Source organism: Sminthopsis crassicaudata, chromosome 3, assembly GCF_048593235.1.
Source record: "Sminthopsis crassicaudata isolate SCR6 chromosome 3, ASM4859323v1, whole genome shotgun sequence".
NCBI lineage: Eukaryota > Metazoa > Chordata > Mammalia > Dasyuromorphia > Dasyuridae > Sminthopsis > Sminthopsis crassicaudata.
In genome coordinates this window covers 551,758,019-551,782,152 of record NC_133619.1, presented here as the reverse complement: position 1 = coordinate 551,782,152, position 24,134 = coordinate 551,758,019, and the positions used below count along the sequence as shown (strand labels likewise).

At 33.1% G+C, this 24,134-nt stretch overlaps 1 long non-coding RNA gene across 1 annotated transcript; it reads right to left on the bottom strand.

Moving 5' to 3' along the window:
• Positions 1–945: 945 nt before the first annotated feature.
• Positions 946–21,336, bottom strand: LOC141559802 (uncharacterized). Its single transcript, XR_012487557.1, has 2 exons — positions 21,170–21,336; positions 946–1,180 (listed from the first exon to the last, which is right to left on the bottom strand). It is a non-coding gene; the product is annotated as an uncharacterized LOC141559802 (long non-coding RNA).
• Between the last annotated feature and the right edge of the window lie 2,798 nt (positions 21,337–24,134).

Sequence of the window (24,134 nt, the reverse complement as noted above, 5' to 3'; positions counted from 1 at the left end):
AACTAATAAGTAATAGAGGTGGATTCTAAAACTGGCATTTTAGCTACTTTATCATATACTTTATAACTGTGTGTATGTGTATGTATATATATATATATATACATATTCATATATCTATGTACATGTATGTATATGTATATATATACACATGTGTATTCATAATATGTACATGTTTGTATATGTGTTTCTATGTGTCTTTCATCCTTATTTAGGCATATATTATTTTATCCTTGGGTCTCTACATCTTTCTATCTGTATCTATTTTATCCTCTGTATTCTGTGGGAAAGATTGGCAATATGATTATTTATGTTTTTAAATGGAATCATCAAAATTCCAGGATTCTCACCCTAAGGAAGTCAGTATGTGGAGTCTCAGAACTATGTGCAGAACAAGCTAAGGACTTCCATGGAACTGGGTTACTAGGGCAAAACAAAAACAGAGTTTGGTTTGGATGATGAAATACTGATGGCTCTATATTTAAATGAAGAGACTAGAAAAGCTGATATCAAACATGGAATGATTGATGCATGTCTTTCATATGTATTTTTCCCATGGATTTAAACATAGGTATAAGGCTTTCATTTTCTTTCTGATGCCATACCCTACCTTGATTTGAGGTGAGGATAGTAGAGAGATGTAGAATTTTGATAGTTAAGGTTCCTATGACTTCCATCTCAGATTAGGATAGATTTGTAGTTCTTTTTGCTCTATTTCTACCACCTTCCCTTGCAAAATCAAAGTTTTTATTTGCCAATAGGAGAAATAAGCAATATAGTCAGCTAGAAAAGATAAAGTTGCATCAGAGAAAGTAATCCAAGTCAAAGTCATGGATTCTGGACAGAATATTAGTGGAGGGCTCTTCCTTATTTGGAAACTACTCTTAGGTCCACTTATTCAGCTCCAAAAGAAATGAACTAGCTGCAGAGGATAGACAGCAAAAAGTGTTACCAAATAGAAAAGCAGTATATATTATGAATTTCATTTTGTACCAGAATTCTAGTCAATTTTCAGTACTGCAAAAAAAGTGAATTTCAAATTTAGAGTTCTTGTCTTCAACTAATGACGAGTCCCACTGGATACCACATGTTGAATATATTATGTTGTCTTCACTTCTTAGCCATAGGCCAAAACACTCTTTTTGAAAGTGATTATTTTCTTTTCTAATAGGCAAAGTTATACCTGGGAGCAGAAGGAAAAAAAAAGATTATGTATTTTCATTCTGTTTCTAGGACTCCATCAATGTCTTTAGGGTTATTATTAACTAGTATTTTCTTAATTTATCTAGGTCATTTTTTTCATTATTATGAGTTAGAATTTTGCAAAAGTCTTTTTACTGGTCCTCATCAAGTAATTCACTTCCTCTGCTTTTCTTCAGTGAGATTCAGTTTCCCATCACCCCACTTCTACTCTTACACTTGACAGCTATAATATCCTATCTGGCACTTGTTAAAAGAATTCTATAGTTTCTGCTTGTGAAGGTTAATTGAAAACTTTTCCCAGTCCAGTGTTGGTAAAAGACACTAACAAGATGAAATTGAATAAAGATAAATATAAATGTCTATATTTTACTTATGGGAAACATAACTAGAAGATAGTTCACATGAAAAATATTATGGAATTTTAATGTACAATAATCTCCATGGAAATCAGTAGTTTGATGTAGAATCCTAAAGTATGGAATGGTAGACCATTAGGATTCATAAGGAGGAAGGTGACAGTCCATCACATCTGGTGTTTGTTTTCAGTTTTTCATCACATTTTTAGGAAGGATATTGACAAGCTAGAGAGCATCAGGAGAGGGTTGACAAGAATAGAGAGGACATAATTTATGTGATGTTACATAAAGATCAGTTGAAAAAACTAGGAATGTTTAGCTTAGAGATGAGAATATTGCAAAAATCTGAAAGCTATTTTCAAATATTTGAAGGTTGCCAAGTAGATGAGCTATTAAAATGCTTTTCAATCTAGATGGAGTGAGTAGGAAGAAGGAAAGAAAGTGACATGGAGACAGATTTCAGGTTAACATAAGAAAAAATTGAAAAACTTCCTAGAAATTAATGTAGCCCAGAGAATATGTGCAACTTGGAGGATAGAGGATTCCTGATCAATGCAGATTTTTTCATCTGTGCCATGGATTTTGTAATAAGTAGTATCTCAGGAACAAAAAGGATGTGTTACCTGCTGAGCCCCCTTCCAATTTTGACATCCCATGTTTCACAGTTTCTTAGTCTTACTTGACTCATGTAAAAACTATTATAATAAAACATCCCAAGTTTATTTTGCATAATTATGGCAAGGATCAAATGAGAAAATATATATGAAATATTTTATAAACATACAAAGCCATGTATACAAGGTATTCTTATGGTTATTTCACCCACTATTCAGTTTAGCCATTTTATAAAAGTTTCCTCATGATTGTGCTGCTGATAAAAATGGATAATAGTTATAGAGAACATTAGAGATGAATTAGGATGGACTTTTCCTGCTAGTCTGGTCCTGTTTCGAAATGGAAATTCTCCCAAATTGTCATGGGCAATTCATTTTTGATGAAGTCATTTATTTCCTCATGTTACTAACTGATTGCTTTGCTATTTCTTCCTAGAGAAGATTATGACCATCTAATTAAACCATCCCAGAGAAATGGTAAGGATAGGAGTCATTAACATACCAGCAAGCTTCACAAAACCCCAATTTACAGACACTGGCCTAGTTGATGGCATTTAGTAAAGGCATGTAATGAAACTGTAAGAAATTTGCCTTTTTTGTGCTTTCCCTTATGAAGGACTTGAGAAATTAAGAATATATTTCTCTTATTCTCAAAATAGGAGTATACACATTTTCATTCTGTGTCTATGCAAGGGACATTTTTAAATCTTTGGATCACGGAAAATTTTGGAAGTCTGATAAAATTTTGGACCCTTTCACAGAATAAGAATTTTGAATTCATAAAATAAAATGCTTAGGATTACAAAGAAAATCAATTGTATTAAACTAAAGTTATCTGTGTATCATCTATCTAACAATTATCAATACAGACACACACACACACACACACACACACACACACACACACACACACACCTCTTCCTCCCTCTCTTCTTTTCTTTCAAAATCAGTCAAGAACAAGTGGTAGCAAAGATCTCAAGGATAGAGTAAAAGAGATTACATTGCACCATAGGTTAAGAAGTGTTTGAGCAGGAAGAGGCCTTAGACTACATCTATACCAACTCTTCAATTTACAGTTGAATGAAATGAGAATCTTAAAAGAGGACTAATTTGGCCAAAGACACAAAGTAGTCAGAAGAATCAGGATTTGAACTCAATACCACATTTCCTAGAAAGTGGTTTTCTTGCTCTATCATGATTAATTAAGAAACATTTTTAAGAGCTTAGTATATGCCAATTGATATAATACTGTAAAAAGAAAGACAGGAAAGAGCCATTCCTGCTTTGAAGAAGCTTAAATTTTAATACATTGCAGTATTTTGGGATGGAAATTTGTGGTTATTATTGTTTTTCATATGCCACTGTACTTTTTGTCATGCAAAACCTTTACATTCTGGCCACATTTGGCCAAAAGGGCTAGGGTGATATAATAGCTCATATTATTGAAGAGGCAAGGGTATTCTAAAGCATTAGTTCATTAGCTGACAAAAGACCTGTCCAAGTTTCTAGGTCTTTTATATTTTAATTTTTATTAAATATAAAAACAATTTTAACATTTTTTCTAAAATTTTATGTTCTCTCTTCCCTCCCACCTCATTGAGAAGTCAAACAATTTAATGTAGATCATACATGTGCAGTCATGTAAAATGTTTCCACATAAGTCATATTATGAAACAAAACATTGACAAAAAGAATAAAAATAAAGTTAAAAAACAAACAAGCAAATATACTTGGATCTGCATATTGCTGCTCTCCAAGGCTTTACAATTCTTTTTTTTCCCTGAGGCAATTGGGGGTAAGTGACTTGCCCAGGGTCACACAGCTAGGAAATGTTAAGTATCTGAGGTCAGATTTGAACTCAAATTCTCCTGACTTCAGGGCTGGTACTCTAGTTACTGCACCACCTAGCTGCCCATTTTATAATACTTTTTCCTGAAAAAAATCCTGCTGTGATATCATATAGCATTCATCACAATTAAATATCACAATATATTCAGTCATTCCTCATTGATGGATAGCCTCTCAATTTCCAATTCTTTACCACAGCTCAAAGAGCTTCTATACATATGTTTTAACATACAAATTTTTTCCTTTAAAAAAAAAAAGATATTGGGCTATAGACCTGCAGTGGTATTGCTGGGGTTTATAGGCCATTATGTTCTCCAGGCCAAATTGCTCTCCAGAGTGGTTGGATCAGTTCAACAGCTCCACCATCGCTGCTATAGTCTCCACCAAATTTCCCACATTCCCTTCAACATTTATCATTTTTCTTTTCGGTCTTAGCAGCCAATATAATAGTTGTAAGATGATGCTTCAGAGTTCTTTTAATTTGCAACTCTCCAATCAATAGTGATATAGAACATTTTTTAACATGACTATGGGTTTCTTTAACTGAAAATTGCATATTCATATTTTTTGAAATATGACTTTTTATAAACTGTGGAATGATTTTAGATCGTTACAATTTTGATTTATTTCTTAAAATTTTTTGAGAAGCAATTCCTTTATCAGAGAAATTTGCTTTAAAATAGTTGCATAATTATGTGACTTTGTATTTTCCTCCATCTTATTCCCCTTTTTATTTTCTCTATTCACACATTTCTCCTCAGAAGTGTTATAGCCATGATCTCTCCCAGTTTATTCTTTTTTCTATCTTCTTTTCTTCAAATTTCCCCATATGGTAAGATAAGTTTTTATATTCAAAAGGGTGTGTATTTTATTCCATTTTTGAACCAATTCAAATGAGAGAAGATTCAAGCATTGTACATCATCTTCTTATCTTTTCCTTCACTGTAAAAGCTTTTTTGTACCTTATGAGATAATTTATTCCATTCTATCTTTCCATGCTCCCTTCTCCAAGTGCATTCCTCTTTCTTAAACCTCAATTATTTTATATATGAACTCATCATAGTCAACTGAGGCTTATGTCCTCTGTCTGTGTATACTGCTTTTAATTCCCTAAAAATGAGAACAATCTTAGAAATATCAAGTATCATCTTCAAATGTAGTAATAGAAATAGTTTAACTTCATTGATTCCCCTATGGTTTTTCATTCAGGTTAATCTTTTTATACATTTTTAGAATGTTGTATTTGAAAGTCTAATTTTTATTTTAACCCTGGTTTTTCACCAGACATGCTTGAAAGTCCTAAATTTTATTAAATATGTATCCCCTTGCCCACCTCCTCCAACAATAATTATACTCAGGTTTTCTGAAGAGCTGATTGTGGGTTGTGATATTTACTTCTTTGAACTCCAGAAGATCCTATTCCAAGCCCTACAATCACTTAATGTAAATGCTGCTACATCTTGGGTTGTCCTGGCTGTGGCTCCAGAATACTTAAATTGTTTTATTCTGACTGCTTGTGATTTCTTCTTTACCTATGAGCTCTGAAATTTACTATGATATTCCTGGAATGTTTATTTTGATATCTCTTTGTGGAAATGATCAGTGGATTATTTAAATTTTCTTTTACCCTCTGATTGAAAAAGACCACAACAATTTTCCATGATAATTTCCTGCAAGATGAAATCTAGGCTCTTATTTTGATTATATTTTTCAGATAATACAAGTTCTTAAAATATCTCTCCTGAATTTATCTTATATGTAAATTATTTATTCAATTATATATTTCACATTATATTCTGTTTTTTAATTCTTTTAATTTTCTTTTATCTTTTCTTGATATGTCACAGAATCATTAGCTTCCACTTGCCTGATTCTAAATTTTAAGGAATTATTTTCTTCAGTTGACCTTTGTATGTTATTTTCCAGTAGACAGTTTTACTCCTTTTCCTTTTGACTAACTTTGCTTTAAAGGAGTTTTTCTCTTCCATAGGTTTTTTTGTCTCTTTTTGCCATTTGGCCTATTCTGGTTATTTTAGGTATTATTTTCTTCAGGATTTTCATGTTTCCTTTACCAAGCTATTGACTCTTTTTTTCATGATGATCTTGCATAACTTTAATTTATTTTCCCAAAATTTTTGCTTTCTTATTTGTTGAGCTTTTTCAAGATTTGTTTTTGGGCTTGAGAATAATTCTCATTTTTTCTCTCAGACTTTGAATGTAATCTTTTTTTTTTTTTTTTTTTTTTTTTTTACTACCTTTTCTCCTGAGTTTGTGTTTTGATTTTCCCTTTCACAATAGTAACTTGTTATGATTTGGGTTTATTTATTTATTTATCTATTTATTATCTAAAGTACAAATATTCTTTATTCATCTGTTCATCTATTTATTTATAATTTATTTTTGATCTAGCCTATTTCTTGAATTTTATTTTATGTTAAAGTTGGTTCTGCTTCCAGTTTAGAGGGTACAATTCGAAATTCCAGGATTTTTTGTGCAACTATTTTCAGAGATAGTTTGGGGTAGGGAGAGGTGGTCTGAAAATATTCATTTTTTCCAAGGTGGCATTGTCTTAAAAAAAGGTGTGTTCACTGCTCTGCTTACCAGTGCTGTGGTCTATGAGTAAATACAAGCATTCTTTTTAGCCTTGGAACTGTTATTTAGGTCTTTGCTACTCTGCAGTCACACGACCTCATATTCTAGTCCTCCTCCTTGCTCTGGGACTATGACCTGGAACTTTGGGCAACGCAATAGATCTCTATATTCATTGGTAGCAAAATATCCTATGTCCTTTCCTTCTAACTAGATGTCCAGCCGCTTTACTATCTGTAGCCATAGCTACTGATTTTAATTATCCTCAGGACCTGCTGCTGGCTTGCTTGAGTGTAGCCTATACTGGATATGCTTCATTCTCACCCCAAAGAAACAGAAATTATTTTATGCCAACCTTGTTTTGGGCTGGAAATTTTTTTCACTCTATCCTTTTGTTGGTTCTACTACTTCCAAATTCATTTTAGAGTATTCTTTTGAAATTGTTTAGAGAGGAATTTTGGAGAGCTCAGGTGAGTCCCTGGCTCTACTTCTACATATTTGATATTTTATTTTAGTTTGACAACTTTCTCTCCAAAGTCTACACTAATCTGCAAAGGAAACTATCTAAGAAGAACAAAGATAATATCTATATCTTGAATATTTATGATAGCATTATTTTTGTTACCAAAGAATTGAGGGCTATCTTAGTTTATAGGTCTTAGATAGAGGCTGCTCTGTGGTGTGATGGAATACTATAGTATACTCACAATAACTATTATAAAGAAGATGAAAGAATATAACAAAATTTTTCCAAAAAATATAATATAAGCATCATCAAATCTTTTTAGAAGAGTTATGTCCATAATAAGAGTTGTATATTTTAAAATTGTTTTTCTTATTTATTATTTTCTTCCAGTTACTTTTAAAGCAACATTTTACACTTGTTTTTAAAAGTTTTGAGTTTCAAATTCTCTTCCTAATTCCTAGCTCCAGGTCCCATTAAGAAATCATAAGTGAAGTTATTCAAAACATTTCCATAAAAGTTATGTTGTGAAAGAAAGCATAGATCTCCCACCCTAAAAACAAATAAAGAAAAATCCCTCAGGAAAAATAAAATACTGTACACACAGGGGAGTGTGCAGTAAATTAGAAGGGGGTACTTCTAGACCTCTCAGTCAATAATCAGTTAGAGAGGTCTGTAGGAGTTACCATGATCCCTTTGCTGGAATTGGGTACAGGACTCTGTTCCATTGACCATACATGGATCCTTGACATCACCTTTTAAGAAATTATCAAGGAAACTGTGCTGATTTTCTAGAATCAGAGAGTAAAAACAAAATTGAACAAAAACCACTGATCCTCTTGAAAGGAATTGCAAAATGGTAACTTCTAAGTATATTATATTCAGATTCCAAAGCTCACAGGTCAAGGATAAAATACTGCAAGCAGCCAAACTGAAACAATTCAAATATCAGAGTCACAATCAGGATAACACAAGAAAGGGGAAGAGATACAGACAATAGAGGAAAAAAAAGATCTCACATAAAAGAAATATGAAAGTCCTTTTACATTGAAGACAAACATGGGAGAGTAGTAGACAATGTTTGAACTTTATTCACATTTAAAATGGCTCAAAGACAGAATAATATACACAATTAGTTGCATATAGACTAATTTAGCCTACAGGAAAATAGGAGTTGGATGGGAATAAAAAAAAAGAAAGTGAATTGGGAGCAGTAGTTTAAAAGAATACAATTTTAAGTTTTCACAGAAAAGACAGAGAAGGATAATGAAAAAATGAGATGAAGGAAAATATCTGTAATCATAATTATGAAAAAAATGTCATAGCAAGTTTCTTTGATTAACTCCTCATTTCTGAAATATATAGAAAACTTAGTCAAATTTGTAAAGATAAGAGATATCCTCTGATTAATGAATAGTCAAGTAATATGAACAGGTTATTTTCCGGAAAAGTGATCAAAGCTATCTATGATCATATTTTTAAAAAGCTCTAAGTCACCATTGATTAAAGAAATGAAAATTAAAAACATTTTGTGCTATCAATGACAGAAAAGGAAAATATTTTGGATGAGATGTGGAAAATTGAGATATTAATGCATTGTTGGTATAATTGTGAATTCATTCAACCATTCTATAGAGCAATTTGTAACTATATCCAAAGGACTATAGTCTCACAAATACCTTTTGAACCAGTAATACTACTAATTCTGTTATCACTAGGTCAATATCCCAAAGAAACAACAACAAAAAAAGAAGAAATATATCTATATCTTAAATATGTTTATATGTTGGTATTGTATATATTATGTGTTTCTACATTTATGTATATATGTACACAAGTAAGTATATATGTGGCTAAACATTTATTTTATTGGTGGGAAAAATTAGAAAGCAATAACATATACATCAATTAGGGAATAACTGAGCAAGTTGTGGTATATATTGTGGTATAAGAATGATGACTAGAAGAAACTACCAACAGGGTGATTTCAGAGAGGTTTGGAAATACTTATATGAACTAATGCTAAGAGAAAGGAACAGAAACAGGAGATCATTGTACGCAGCAGCAATAAGATTATATGATCATCAATTCTGATGGACATGACTCTTTTCAACAATGAGATAATTCAAACCAGTTCCATTTGTGCAGTGACTAAGAGAGCCTGTGGATACTAAATGTGGACCACAACACAGCATCTTCACTCTTTCTGTTGTTGTTTACTTGCATTTTGTTTTCTTTCTCTGATTTTTTCTCCTTGATCTGATTGTTCTTATGCAAGCAAGATAACTGTATAAATATGTATACATATATTAAACGTAACATATATTTTAACATATTTAACATGTATTGGACTATTTTCCATTTAGGGGAGGAGGGAAGAATTTGGAACAGAAGGTTTTGCAAAGGTCAATTGAAAAATTACCCATGCATATGTTTTGTAAATAAAAAGCTTCAATAAAAATAAATAAGTAAATAGACAGAGAAACAAATAAATGAAGACACTAAGAATGATGACTAAGTACTATCAGAAAAGCCTGAAAAGATTTACATGAATTGATAAAAAGTGAAAGAGCAGAACCAGAAGAATAGTGTGGTCCTCAAACTTTTTAAATAGGGGGCCAGTTCACTGTCCCTCAGTCTGTTGGAGGGTTGGACTATAGTAAAAACAAAAACTCACAGTCTCTGCCCCTCAGCCCATTTGCCATAACCCCACAGGCTGCATAAACATCCTCAGCAGACCACATAGTAGCAGCAATATTGTGTAGTAATAAACTGTAAGATAGTTTATTTTCAGTAATACAATGATCAGAGCTAAATTCCAAAGGACTCATAATGAAAAATGCTGTCTTCAGGGAAAGCAGTTCTGGTGTCTGAATGCTGATTAAAGTATATTTATATTTTGCTTTCTTTAATTTTTTTCCTTTCTTGTTTTGTTTTTTTTAATTTGTATTTTCTTTCAACACATGACTAATATGGCAGTGTTTTTCATTGAGTGTACATCTATAATGTGCAAATTTCTTGCATTCTCAAGGAAGGGGAGGGAAAGGAAGAAAATAATTTATATCTCAAAAATTTTTAAATGAAAACTTAAATTATTAGGTATCTTAATATTAGGTATTAATGCAAGGTACTAAATCCCTGAGTAACAGTTTTACATTAAATTTGCCTCAACTCATATTCTATGAGGATTCTTTGTCAATTCAATTTCATTGACTTTTCCTTATCTTGTAAAATTCTTAGAATCCTTCAATAAATTTTCCATAGAGAATTCATGAAATTCATTAGAATTATATTCTGGTTCTTTCAATATTATCAGGCATTCCATTTGCCATTGTGTGCTATTATTATTTACCCAATCTGCCTTCATTTATAACAATACCTGTCCTGTATGATTTTTAAAAATGGTTCTTATTCCCAAATCATCATGGACAATATACTGCAATCAGCTAACACCCATCCTGTAGCTTTTTTATTTCCCTTTGGGATGTTTATAATTTATATTCTTCTGAGATCTTGATGTTCTCTGATTTGTAATCATAGAGCATCACTAGGAGAGTACATTTGTGTTAATGAGATGGCCCTTTGTGGCAATGAGCAATCTGGGATCATTGAAAGTGCTGTGCCATTTTCCAAATGTGATTGTGGCCAATCTCTACCTCCTACTCATGTCAGGGGCCCATCTGTCTGTGACAGATGCCACTGTAGAGATAACTTTGCTTAACAACCTGCTGAGTATTGATATCAAGTGAGGTGTAAAGCAGGGAGACATATGCTTATCCAGGCTACACTCCAATATCATGGAAACGATTCTGAATAAAACACTTCTATTTCCTCCTAATTCCTACTCCCCCTTCCAAACATAGAAAGAGAGAGAGAAAGATTTGGAAAGGTTTTCCAAATATTCATATTCCTAAATGGTATTTTATAATTAAGTAGGTAAATGATAGAGAAAAAAAAATTAACAAATGAGAGAGGACTTAGTATATGTTAAATAGTGTGCTACTTAGCACTAAACTGGGTTTAGAAATAAATGTAAGCAAACAGTCCCAGCCCTATAAGAACTCATATACTTCTGAATCCATACTGCACATAAAAAGGGGTTTAAAAGAGACAGGAATATAATTTTGGTAGCATAGCAGAGAGAAGACCGCCAAGAGATTTTGTTAAAGTCTGGAGCCAACCAAGATAAAACCAAAACTAGTCCATCAAATCCAAGAGGCATTCCATGGGCAGAGCTGTTTAGATTAAATGAACTTTCATGTTATTTCCAACACTAAATTTAAAATACTAATATCTTATTAGTTTCACATCATGACATATGAGTCCTCATTTGTCTAATGTGTCAAAAGGATTAGTTATAGTTTTTTTCCACAGAACTCATTTCTAATATATTTCCATATAGAGCTTTGCTTTTAGTTTTCCATTCTTTGCAATATCTGGATTGTGAATGTATTCATTGAAATATATTCACAATGTTGTTATTCACTCAAAATAGCTCAAGATTTTACTAGAACTTTTTTTTTTATGTCAAGATACTTGTTTCTCCATGCTACTGTTGAATACTATAGAATCTTGGATTGTACATAATATAGTTATTCACTCAAAGTAGTTAAAAATATCTCATGAGTCCAACAATTCTGTTTTTTTTTTTCCTTTTCCCTTTCTTTTTCCATATTCCTTTTTTTTTAAGTTGTAATAGGCTGCTGGAATTCTAGTACCATATCCCATGATTTTGACATTCTGGATTCTTTTTGATGAAAAAATATTTCCTATATTCCAACCTCATAAAAGTGAGCCTGAAGCTCACCTAGCGATATTCTGTTCAGTAAATAAACTATGTCATACTACTAATCTGTAGTAGCAGTGTACTCAAAGTGAAAGGAAAAAATAAATGGGTAAAAATGTCTCTGAGATTAACCCCAATCTATTCTATTTTTGTCTTAGTTGTCCTAGTGTTTGCATGTTGTCTCCTCACTAAATTGTCTTCCCTTGAAGCAGGGTGCTTGAAACATAGTAAGCATTTTATAAATGTTATTTAATTGACCAGTGATATCTTAAAATGAACATAATTAGTTTATAGTTTATAGAATATGAAGAAGCAATTTAAAGTTAACTTCTTTTTCTTTTCTAAATTAAAACTGTTTTCAGGAGGTGTGTCTGTGGTTGTGGAGGCTATTTAATCACTTGATTGACAATCTCTTCTTAGGATCTCTCCTGAAGTCAGCACTTTAGCTAATACCACTCTCCTCATTCTCCTAAACTAATTCAAAGACTTGCCCTCTGTCAAGACATCTCAGATTGTGAGACATGATGAGGAAACTTTGAACAACTTGCAAACTGAGAACTGGAGAAAAGTGTCACACTTTAGATTCTTTTCAAAACTTTCATGACCAATGAAAATGAGTTGGGGTGATTCTTTTATCCAATATTTCTGCTTCAGATCCACATAGAAAGGAAAGCAAAAAAAGGGAATCAATTTTTGAGAAGGCTTTTTGTTTTCATTTTAGCAAAATTCTTGCAATTCTTTGAAATTAATAGGGGTGGAAAAACATAAGACTTTTCTCTTAGACATGGATATGCTACTTCTGGATTATAGAAATAAGATTCATCTTGCCTGTTTCCACAGTCTATTAAAATAGATTTTCTTTAGCATACATGTTTTATACAGTATATTTCTAGTCTCTTTGACAACAGATATTTCTGCTAATGATCTTTATCTTTATGACAATTAAATTAGGTTTTCTATCTATATGATTATATATTTAAATATATGCATGTATATATGTACAGATATGCATATTTACATTTCTGTATATATAATTTTATATTTTATATTCTATATGTAAATAAGATATAAATAGGTGAGAATATATAATATAGTTTTGTCCTCATGTTTATTGATTTTTAAAATCAGTCTGCCACAGGTCACATTCCAACAAGTGATGCCCAATATCTGTGTACAGCATCCTTCATAGCTGAGTCACCATTTCCTCTCCATCTTCCACCTAGTACACTGTTTTTAGAGACTCCATCACATCTGGTGCCTTCTTTTCTTTCCCTTCCCCCATCATCCCATCTAGATTTTTGATTTCTTTTTCCATGCTGTCTTCTCCAATTAGTTTGCAATTTTCTTGGAAACAGGGACTATGTATATGTATATGTATATGAATATATATATATATATATATGTGTGTGTGTGTGTGTGTGTGTGTGTGTGTGTTTTATCCATCTTACTTTTATTCTTTATTTTAAAGGATAGCAGTCTGGATGGGGAAGAGGATAAATACAGGGAAATATATAGAAAGAAATTAGATTTGTATCAATAAAAAATTTATAATAAAAAACCCAAAATAAATGTAAGGAGATTAATAATTACATTATAGAGTTTTAAAATTATTTTGTGTATCTGGGGCTATGATTTTTAGATAAAGTCTATTTTTCTATAATAGTTATAAAGTAGTCAAAACAAGTAATTATCATGTGGATAATTAGAATAAAAATGCCCACACTAGCAAGGTAACTTTCAATTTGTTCAGCTTCGGTTACCTCTACTGTAAAAAATGAGGAAATGATATTTGTACTATTGCCAATCAAGTTGTCATAAAGTAAAGTTTGTCATCCTTATAGTAATATAGAAATTGAAATTATTATATAGTTTGAAATTATCTTTAATGCTCTATTATGTACCTCATTAATTTCTAATTGGAGAAAAGGTCTTTAATCCTTTTTCACAAAATCATATGTAGTGACATTTTATATTCAGCCACCACCTTTATCCAATTTAAATAGGGCATACTGCTGCTGAAATCTAAAATTGGCCTGTCTTCATTTGTTAGAAGGTATTTCCTTTGAACAAGGAACCAACTGTATCTAATAAACTAATATGTTATTTTCTTCTTGCTGGAACTGTTTTCAGCATTAATTGTGCTCTTATAATCAGACTGTCTGCAGTAGTTCATGTTGAGCTGATAAGACAGTCAAATGCTTTCAAAAATATTTTCAATTAAATTAATAAAGAGATTGTTGTAGAAATGAAAAATAGCAACAATAATCTCATATACTTTTATATAACTATTTGGTAGATAAAAAGAACAGAATGTTTTATTAATGAATTCAACAGTATAAATTCAAAATGCAAGATACTAATTACTTTTTTCTTTATTTCAGGTTTACCAATTTCATTTAGAACCCATTAAAATTCTGTCCATCTTCAAATATCATATTTATTTGAAAATCCTTTCTGCTTCTCCAACCAGCAATGGCCTGTTCTTTTTAGGCACTTACCTTAGTCAATTTTTATTAGTTATTTTTGTACAAGATTGTCTCCAATTATACTTCTCACTAAATTATGCATACAAGGAATTTCCATTATAACATAGTTGACAAAAGTAATCATCCAAAAATCCTTGAAGACACCTAAGACTCATAGGCCATTTCACTTTTTTAATAGTCACTAGGTTAACATTTAGGAAGGGTTTCCTCCCCTTATATCAAGCATGCATTTTTCCCTTGTAATTGTAGCCCATTGTTCCTGGTTTTGCCTTCTAAGACCAAACATAACCTACTTCTTTTTTTTTTCTCTTATTTTTGTCACTTTAGTCACTGATTAAATATATCTTTGGGAAAGTAGAAAGAAAGGATAGCCCCATAATCCTTTTTTGAGAAAGAGTTAACTAACATCAATTCTTTATATCTCTGCATTTTAGAAAGCATGCATGATTTACTCTTTAAGGGCAGGAGAAGATTGCTGGACAGGCATAAATGTTATCTTAAAGAACGTATGCTAAAGAATATATGGTGGACTGGGTGGGGAGGCAGAGGCAAGATTGTGGAGAAGGCACACGTGACATTCTGAGCTCCTCTCGTACCCTCATTACTAATTTTTATAATCAATCTCAAAAATAGTGCTAGACTGGTGAGGTTCACAAAGATTGGAAGTACAACTCCAGCTGAAGAGAATCTGAATATCACCAGAAAGGTTTGTCCTGAGTGGCAGGAACAGACTGGCACAGGCCGGGATAGAATTGGGAGCAGGGCATACTCTGTGGTTGGAAGGTTTACATAGAGCTCTCTGCAATAGCCTGACTGCTTTGCTTTGGTCACAGAGTAGTAGACCAGCAGAGAAATTAGAGCCTGGGCTAGAGGGTACACTGAGGGACGCCAGAGCCTGAGAGGATCTGACTGCTCCCACCCAGGACAGGAAGTGATGCAGTGCAGACCATAACACAGCTCTTCTTGGCCTTCTGCAGCTAGGGGCTCTTGTTGAGGGGCAGTCACATAAAGCAGGGGCAGAGCCCAGAGCAGCCTCTCATCTGCACAATGAGGAATCTCCCCAGCTGGACGCTCTACACAGGCAGAGACACTTCTGGTGCTGTGAGGGATAGGGCAACTGCTAATACTCAAAGTGATTGTTGGGGGGGGGGCAGTGATACTCTCACTGCTTAACCTCTAGCCCCAAGGCAGTCACTAATCCTCACAGGGGGGCTCTTCCCAGGGCACTTATACAGCCCTGCCATTGATACCCTGGCCTACTCACTGCCTGTGGAGCTCTTCCCAGAGCCCTCCCGCAGCTCCACCATTCTTGCAGACCATTGAGAGAACAGCTACTGTCCATATACCCATCCTTGCTTTGCAGAGTAAGCTGGTAACATCCTTGCCCTGAAAGCAGACCCTGAAGGCTTTAAAAAATGAGTATAAAAATCAAGAGAACAATCAATAGCTTCTATACAAAAAGAGAGTGGGTTTCCAATCCCAAGGAGACTAATAGCAAACAACCTCCAGAAAATATTCCAAATAACGCTCTCCTAGAAGAGACTATTAAAAATCTCAAAAGAGAGTTAGAAGAAAAATGGGGAAAGAAGAAAGAGTAACAACCTCCTGAAATGTCAATTGGAAAAGGTAAATAACTCCCAAGAAAGTAGGATTTGTAAATTGGAAAAAGAAAATAACTCACCAAAAAACAAATTTAGTGAAATGGAAAAAAATCCATAGAGCAAAAGAATTCATTTAAAAACTTAAATGGGCATATTATATTTGCTCTCCCTATCCAAGAGCATTTAATATTTTTCCAATTGGTTAGATCAGACTTAATTTGTGTGGAAAGTGTTTTGTAGTTTTCCTCATATAGTTACTGATTTTCCCTTGGCAGATAGATTCCTAAATATTTTATACTATTGGTAGTTACTTTAAATGAAATTTCTTTCTATAACTCAAACTATTGGACTTTGTTAGTGACATATAAGAATGCTGATGACATATGTGGGTTTATTTTGTATACTCCAAATTTGCTAAAGATGTGGATTATTTCTGATAGCTTTTTAGTAGAATCTCTGGGGTTCTCTAAGTATATCATCATATCATTAGCAAAGAGTGATAATTTGGTTTCCTCATTACCTACTCTAATTCCTTTACTACCTTTCTCCACTCTTATTGCCAAAGCTAGCATTTCTAATACAATATTGAAAAGTAATGGTGATAGTGGGCAACTTTATATCACTCTTCAATGGGAATTGGTTGCAGTTTATCCCCATTACATATGATACTTATTGATGGTTTTAAATATATGTTCCTGACTATTTTAAGGAATAATCCATTTATTCCTATACTCTCAAGTGTTTTTTTTAAAAAATGGATGTTTTTATTTTATCAAATGCTTTTTCTGCATTTTTTGAGATGACCATATGATTTTTGTTCATTTGATTATTAGTATGGCCAATTATACTTATAGTTTTCCTAATATTGAACCAGCCCTGCATTCCTGGTATAAATCCTACTTGATCATGATGTATTATCCTGGGGATGATTTTCTGTAATCTTTTTGATAATATCTTATTTAAGATTTTAGCATCAATATTCATTAGGGAGATTGGTCTATAGTTTTCTTTCTCCGATTTCAAGCTACCTGGTTTAAGTATCAGTACCATGTCTGTGTCATAAAAGGAATTTAGTAGGACTCCTTCATTTCCTATTTTTTTCAAATATTTTATATAGCATTGGGGCGAATTGTTCTTTGAATGTTTGGTAGAATTGACATGTAAATCCATCTGGTCCTGGAGATTTTTTTCTTAGGGAGTTCATTAATAGCTTGTTCTATTTCTTTTTCTGAAATGGGACTATTTAAGCAATTTACTTTCTGCTTTGTTAAACTATATTTTTGGAGGTAGTCATCCATTTCACTTAAGTTATCAAATTTGTTGGCATAAAGTTCGGCAAAGTAATACATTATTTCTCTAATTTCCTCTTCATTGGTGGAAAGTTCCCCCTTTTCATTTTTAAGACTAATAATTTGATTTTCCTCTCTCTTTTTTCTAATCAGATTTACCAAAGGTTTATCTATTTTATTGATATTTTCATAAAACCAACTCTTAGTTTTATTTATTAGTTCAATTTTTTTTTTACTTTTAATATTATTAATTGGTTTTTTTTTAATTTTAGAATTTCAAGTTTAGTATTTGATTGGGGGTTTTTAATTTTGTCTTTTTCTAGCTTTTGAAGTTGCAAGCCCAATTCATTGATCTTCTCTTTCTCTATTTTATTCAAGTAAGCCTCTAAAGATATTAAATTTCCCCTTATTATCACTTTAGCTACATCCCACAAATTTTGGTACAATGTCTCATCATTGTCATTATCTTTAGTGAAATTATTAATTGTGTCTATAATTTGTTGTTTCACCCAATCATTCTTTAAGATGAAATTATTTAGTTTCCAATTACTTTTTGGTCTATTTACTCCTAACGTTTTTGTTGAATGTAGTTTTTATTGTATTGTGATCTGAAAAGAAAGCCTTTACTATTTCTGCCTTCCTGCATTTAATTTTGAGATCTTTATGTCCTAATAAATGGTCAATTTTGTATAGGCTCCATGAACTGCTGAGAAGAAAGTATACTCCTTTATGTCACCATTCAGTTTTCTCCAAAGATCTATCATACTTAATTTTTCCAATATTCTATTTACCTTTTTAATTTCTTTCTTATTTGTTTTGTGGTTTGATTTATCTAATTCTGACAGTACAAAGCTAAGATCTCCCACTATTATAGTTTTGTTGTCTATTTCTTCTTGCAACTCTCTTAACTTCTCCTTTAGGAAGTTAGATTCTATACCACTTGGTGCATATATATTTAATATTGATATTGCTTCACAGTCTATGCTACCCTTTAGCAAGATACAGTTTCCTTCCTTATCTCTTTGATTAGATCAATTTTTGCTTTTGCTTGATCTGAGATAAGGATGGCTACCCCTGCTTTTTTGACTTTACTTGAAGCATAATAGATTCTGCTCCAGCCTTTTACCTTTACTCTGTATGTATCTCCCTGCTTTAAATGTGTTTCCTGTAAGCAACATATTGTAGGGTTCTGACTTTTGATCCAGTGTGCTATCCACCTCCACTTAATGGGAGAGTTCATCCCATTCACATTTACAGTTAAAATTACTAATTATCTATTTCCTGCCATAATATTATCCCCAGATTATGTTTTTTCCCTTGCCCCTTGTACCCCTCCCCCAGTATTAAACTTATGAGCCCCACTTGTGTCACATAGCTCTCCTTCTTTAGTATAACTCCCTCCTCCCTTTAAGTCCCTTTCCCTTTAGTGTACCCTTCCCTTACTCTTTTCCTTTTCCCTTTTCCTCTCCCCTTTTTTAATGAGATGAGAGAGTATTTTCTGTAAAACCAATATGTCAATTATTTTCTCTTTGAGCCTATTCTGATGAGAGTAAGATTCATACAATGTTCCTCTCCCTCTCTAACTTCCCTCAGATATGATAGGTTTTCTTTGCCTCTTTGTGCATGTAGTTTCCTCTTTATATCTCCCCTTTTCCCTTTTTTCTGACACTATCCCCTTTCCATTTCTACTTCCCATTTTTTTTATTATATCAGTAAAATCAAATTATACATCTACAACAGAAATATAGTTCTCAAGAGCTCCTTTTACCTTTTTCTGCTTCTCTTGAGTCCTGTGATTACAGAACAATTTTTTTTTGTTTATGTCTGCTTTTTTTCCTTAGAAACAAATGGAATTCATCTGTTTCATTAAATGCCCATCTTCTTCCACAGAAGAAAAATGCTCAGCTTAGCTGGGTAGTTTATTCTTGGCTGCATTCCAAGTTCTTTTGCCTTTTGGAATATCAGATTCCAGGCCCTTCGATCCTTTAATGTGGAGGCAGCCAGATCTTGAGTGACCTTTACTTATTGTGGCACCTTGGTATTTGAATTATTTTTTTCCTGGATGCTTGTAATATTTTTTCCTTAGTCTGATAGTTATGAAATTTGGCCACAATGTTCCATAGAGGGTTTTTTTGTTGTTGTTGTTTTGTTTTGTTTTTTTTTTTTTTTGGGGGGGGGGTCTTTTTCAGAAGGTGTTTGATTAATTCTTTCAATGACTATTTTACCTTCTGGTTCTATTACCTCTGGGCAGTTCTCTTTGATGATTTCCTGTAAAATAGTATCTAGGCTCTTTTTGTCATCATAATTTTCGGGAAGTCCAATAATCCTCAGATTATCTCTCCTAGATCACCCAAGCTTTCTGTGCAGCCCTGAACCTTAAATTTTAGCACAGGCCCCTCTTAAATTTGATGTCTTCCTTTCAACAAGGGGTAGCTTTACCTGCTTTCTCCATGAAACAGCTTGGTTTCTCAGAACTTGCCTTTTGAGATGGAACTGTAGAGTGGCCAGAATCTGAGGGTCTCAGTGGTTAATTTCCTGTGAATAAGATCCTAACAATAGCTTTCCCAGAATGTGTTGGATCCAGTCTGAGTACCACTTTTGAGACTGACCTTTCTTGGAGTCTTTTTAATTTATCCTGAGCTGGAGTGTGGTTTCATTCTGTCAGACTCTGTTCAGAAGCTTGGTTTCATATGGTTTCTGAGGGGCACTGGGAGAGCTTGATAAACTTCTTGGTTTCACTCAGCAATCTTGGCTTTTATACCAGAACTCATTTTTATTTTTCTTAATACCATTTAAACCTCATATGTTACACTGAGAAGTATAACATTTGAAATAATTCAGATATGGTGATTCTAATAACACCAATGTTGAATTTCTTGTTAAAAATGCATACCAGTTCTTCCTTCTTTCCCTTTTCCTTTTCCTTCTTGACTCTTTCTTTGTTTCTTTCTTCATTCCTTCCTTCCTTTCTCTCTCACTTCCTCTCCATTTCTTGCTTCCCTATCTCCCTTCCTCATTTTTCTCTACCCTCCTTTTTCCCTCCCTTTCCTTTCTTCCTTTCTTTTCTTCCCTCCCTTGTTTCCTTCTTCCCTTCCTTCCTTCCTTCCTTCCTTCCTTCCTTCCTTCCTTCCTTCCTTCCTTTCTTCCTCCCTTCCTTATGTCCTTTCTTCCTTTGAATATGGTATAGTAATTCAATAAGTCAAATTTTTTTTATTTCAACAGGAATCTAATGTGAACATTTAATAATGATGTTTCACAATTACATATATCATAATGATTTGTTAACAATTCATTATTTTGCCATTCTGTGCTTTATTTTCTACTGGTTTGATATGATCACCAAAGAAGGACATGGTGGTCTCAAAAGATTAAGACATGCTTTGGATTTTTCTTAGTTTTTTGTTCTTTAGGTTTTCATAATCATATAATCAATACTGAGGCTTATAAGTTGTACTGAAGTATAAAGGAAGAATGCATCAGTGCCAAAGAAAATTGAGTTGGGATAATCTGTTAAAGGATTACTGCAGCATTTTGGAATTGTGGTATTAAAAGCCCAGACTCATATACTAGTAGAAGGAACAAAGAAGTAGATATTTGCATGAGAGGTGGCTAGAATAGCATTCAATGATGACAGATGATAGCTGATTTGATAGGAGAAGCAAGGAACAGAAAAATCCAAAGACAGCGGTTAAATTTTCAAGATGGAAGAATAGGTAAATGTTATTGGTATGGAGAGAATCAAAATTTAGTGGGAAAAATACTGGCTCTAATGAATGTTAGGTTATGACATTCAACATGCAACTTAATCTTTCTAGCCTTCACTGTTTTCATTTATAAAATGAGAAGTATCTCTAAAATTCTTCCTAGTTTCATTCTATGAACCTATATAAAGCCACAATTCAAAGGTTAAATTGTGTTTTGGAATAGTGAAACTCACTTTTGGCTGTGTTAAGCTTCAAATTCCATTGGTAAATCCTGGTAGAAATGTTCCACTCATTCATTTAGATATGTTAGTCTGGCAACCAGATAAGTTTTTAGAGATGTGGCTGAAACTTTAGTATTTGAATGTATGGATGTAAATAGGGTTGTTGAATAAAATGTCTTGATTATTTGGCTTGTTGATTCTTTTTCATTTTCAAAAAGGATGACATCATAATGACATCACAATGTTGGAGTCAGTGTATAGTGTGTCTAACTGTAGCTGTTCAGAACAATATGAGCTCAGAATTCTTAGAGGATAGGCACAATTAGTTTACATAAGCATTTTGGATGAAGATATCTCTAAACTTACCTAACTCTTATTTTGAGCTATTGACTTTTATTTTGGTCATGGAACATGGAACGTTCTTTGATGCAGGTGTACCTTGCTGGATGGTCCTATGCCAGTCTCTCACATACCTCACAAGTGATGCTAAAGTTTTCAGAAAGCCTTGTATCCCTTCTTCTGACTACTGTGTGAGTATTTGCTTTATATGAGTTCTCTGTAAAGCAGTTTTTTAGGCAAATGTACTTTTGTCATTCAAACAATGTGGTTAGCCCATCAGAGTTGTACTTTCTGTGGTAGTTTGAATGCTTAGTAGAAGCTCAGGAAAAGACCTCAATATCAAGTACTTTATCTTGTCAGTGATTTGTAAATTTTAGCAAATTATGCTTATGTCAGAAAAGGTGCTATATTCTTATGACTAAAACAAAATTGTACTGAAAATATTCATGTGGATTAGTTGTCTATCAAATTTATTGGACTTCATGTTGTCCATAAGCATGCACGCATTACTTATACTTATGATAAATGGAAACATCTTCAAAAAATTTTTGTACATTGTTTTGTGTTTTGACTACAGGATAAAATCTGCCACTTACAGTAAACAAGTCAAGTTTAGATTAGATGAAACAACTTTTAGGGCAACATTTTTAGGTCCCCATTTTGTACTGCTAGGAAGAGCAATGCAGCTCTTTAAAAAGATTGCTGAGACACCAAGGAGAGTGCCAAATCCCACTGCTGCTTCAGTACTGTGAGAAGATGACCCTATAACCTGGTTCACCTGTGTGTAGGATTGTCACTATACCTCCCATTGTATTGACACCTGCTGCTTTGTCCCTTTCCTGTCACTAGAATACTCTAAGGTAGGCTAAAATGGTAAAATATTATGGTTATGTCTTATGACTAGAGCACCAGTTAAAGCTATGCAATGTTGTGCAAGATTCACTCTCTTTCAGAATCATCAGAATCCAGTGGCAAGACAAAGTTCAAAATGACTGCTGGTAGCTCAGGAGGCACTGGATGACCTTGGAAATTTGATGTCTAATTAAGTTCTAAGGGCATTTTTCTTCCACTTTCATAGCTTCTTGGAAAAACGTTTTTCCCATCTACTTGTACTACCAGGGAAGTATTCACATGCATGGAGTAGGTACCCCTAATTCACCAATGGATTTAAGACCTCTCAGTTAGTCTCAACCAGGTTTAGCCCTTTTATCAAAATGGTTTAACAAGGTGTGACCATTGTGTATACTAGAGCTTCTTGGAGACACAGATAAGAATTAAATGCTATATAAACATCAAAGATTTAACAAAGCAGGCCAGAACAAAAGAGCCTGGCATCTCTCACACTAGAATTATTAGTCTTTCCTATATGCCTGAACATCCCACTGAAGAAGATGATATAAAGAAGAATATAGGGTCAAGAGGTTAAAAAAAAGGTAATAAATTGTATATCTTTCTATCTGTCTATAATTTATCTTTCTCTACAAACATATATATATATATATATATAATCCTTTACTATATATTTATATGCATATCCATATATAGGTTTATATGTATGTGTATTTGTTAAGCTATTAAAAAAAAACCTGCTATGGCACAATGATTTGTGTTTGTTTCTTGAAGTGGTTCTTTATGGATCATATTGATCTATTTATCTAGTGATTTATCAAACACAAATATTCAAAGCATTATCTTTTGCAAATCTATATTAAAATGACAGGAAAATATAACTATACCAAACCATAAACATTTTTTTCAGTGACAATCAAATGCACATTGTTCAAGAAGTGCATTATTGTCTTCAAATGCTTGCAAGTTGTGTTCTATTTATAAATTCTTTTGTACTAATACATGTAAGTTCCCTGAATCCAGAGGTTGAATTTATTTCTTTTATTATAAATACACACACACACACACACACACGTGTGTGTGTGTGTGTGTATGTAGCTAACATAGGGCAGGATATTTAGGTGTTACTTAAAAAGAGGTATGGTTGTATGTATGCATACAGGCATGGATGATTATGCACACATATATTTCAACATATTCATATAAACCTCCATGGTTAAGTAATACCTAAATAAATACAAACACACACACATACACACACACACACACACATACACACACATACACACAAACACACATAGAGACATATATATATATATATATATATATATACATACATACATACACCTGGGCACACAACTATGTGTGTGTGTGTGTGTGTGTGTGTGTGTGTGTGTGTGTATATATATATATGTGTGTGTGTGTAATATGCATGTTTGTGTGAATGTGTGTACATATTTAAAATTTTTGTGTAACTATACACACACACACACACACACATAAACACTTTTTTAGTGAGTTTCTTGTGGTACCTGAAGGGATTATGCCCCAACTTGACCCTTTTCAAGCCTCCTAGGAAGCTGAGCTTTGAAGATGCCACAATGTGTAAATACTCGTTTCCCTAATAGAAAGTGCCAGGCAAAATTGCATCTTGTTAATGAAAAGTGGCAAACATTAAGGATTCCTTAATCAGAAATGATGTGGAAGACTTCACCGTTAAGATTAGCCATGCACACACCACTGCTTCCTCTTATAAGATCTTGCTACCTGCTTTATTTTGTGCCTCTGA